The following is a 2053-nucleotide window of genomic DNA, read 5'->3' as shown; positions in this document are numbered from 1 at the left end:
AGGGGCAGAGAAGGCGGCAAGATGCCATCTTTCTTAAGGGCGAACGCGTTATCTCTCTTATAACAGGGGAGTCCAAGGGAAGTCATCATCTTGAGTACCGGAAGTGTGTTCTTTGGAACCATCTTTTCTAAGGGCAGGCAAGTAAAGAAAACTTTTGTTTCTTTTAAAGTGAGTGGTAGTTTTCCTAAACTACGGATAATGGTATCTTCAGAATTCTGAAAACATTTTTAAACACCGACAAATTATTGAAAGATATCTGCGGATGCAAAAAGCATTTTATTATTTCTGGTGGGTTGAAAATGATTACAGTATTTCCTGCTCATAAAGCAGTATTTTAACCATTTATTAATACTATATCCTATACTTTGAGGTAAAGACGGTAAAGATAATATTGCATCTCAGCGGGGACAATCAGTGGGATTCCCAGCTACTAAAGTTCTCCTGAGTCTTTAATGGTAGATAAATACGTATTACTTTTAAAAATTATTAATGGGGCCGGCCGCAGTGGCTCACACCTATAATCCCAGCCCTTTGGAACGGTGAGGCGGGTGGATCTCTTGAGCCCAGCAGTTCAAGACCAGCCTGGGCAACGAGGCAAAAATCCCATCTCTACCAAAAAAAAAACAAAAACAAAACACCGGGCACGGTGGCTCACGCATGTAATCAATCCCAGCACTTTGGGATTTGACCTTTGGGAGGTCAAGGCGGGCGGATCATCTGAGGTCAGGAGTTCATGATCGGCCTGGCTAACACGGCAAAACTCCATCTCTACTTAAAAAAAAAAAAAAAAAATTAGCTAGGCATGATGACGCGCGTCTGTAATCCCAGCTACTTGAGAGGCTGAGGAGGAGAAGCTTGAAGCCGGGAGGCAGAGGTTCCAGTGAGCCGGGATGGTGCCACTGCACTCCAGCCTGGGTGACAGAGTTAGGCTCCATCTTAAAAAAAAAAAAAAAACTATATATAATATATTTTGGTATATGTATATGTGATATATATATATACGTATTTGGTATATGTGATATATATGTATATGTGATATATGTGATACATATGTATATGTGATATATATGTATATATCATATATATAGATCACATATACATATATAAATTATATATGTCACATATACATATATATATAAATTAGCGAGGCATCGTGGTGCCAAAGAGGGAGGCTCGGTTGAAGTCTAGACTTCAGAGAGGCATCCATGATCATGCCACTACCCTCCAGCCTAGGTAACAGAGACACTGTCTCAAAAAATTTTTTTTAAATTATTTATGTTTCTTTCTAAACAAATTTCTGTCTTTTTTTCTGCAGTATAGAAATGGTCTTTAAAATTCAACTTCAGGCATTTTCAACTTGAACAAGCTGTGTGAGCTTATGCAAGTTACTTACAGATTCTATGTCTCAGTTTCCCCAAGTGTATACATTAGAAATAATAATTGCAGCGACTTCGAAAGTAGATTTTAAGAATTTACCAGTCACTATGACGAAAAGCCTAGAACAGTGCCTGACCCATAGTAAGAGTCCTAAGGGTTAACTACTATCATTGTGGGAGTATCTTGCCTGCCCGAGGAAGATTTATAATTGTCACCTCTGTAATCATCCTTTCTTAAAATATAAAAGCAGGGAGATGCCAGGTGCAGTGGCTCACACCTGTAATCCTAGCACTTCAGGAGACCAAGGTGGGCAGATCACTTGAGGTCAGGAGTTCGAGACCAGCCTGGGCAACATGGTGAAACGCCATTTCTGCTAAAACAAAAATTAGCCAGGCATGGTGGTGGGCATCTGTAATCCCAGCTACTTGGGAGGCTAAGGCAGAATTGCTTGAACCCAGGAGGAGGAGGCTGCAGTAAGCCAAGATTGCACCATTGTACTCCAGCCTAGGCAACAGACAGAACAAGACTCTGTCTCAAAAAAAAAAAAAAAAAAAAAGCAGGGAGATAAGCAAACACCAGGTGTTTATTATTATTATTATTATTATTTTTATTTATTTATTTTTTTTTGGGACTGAGTTTCACTCATGTTACCCAGGCTGGAGTGCAATGGCGCGAT

Source organism: Sapajus apella, unplaced genomic scaffold (assembly GCF_009761245.1).
Source record: "Sapajus apella isolate SASKATOON/1434 unplaced genomic scaffold, GSC_monkey_1.0 scaffold43, whole genome shotgun sequence".
Taxonomy (NCBI): Eukaryota; Metazoa; Chordata; class Mammalia; order Primates; family Cebidae; genus Sapajus; species Sapajus apella.
This window is presented reverse-complemented; position numbering follows the sequence as displayed.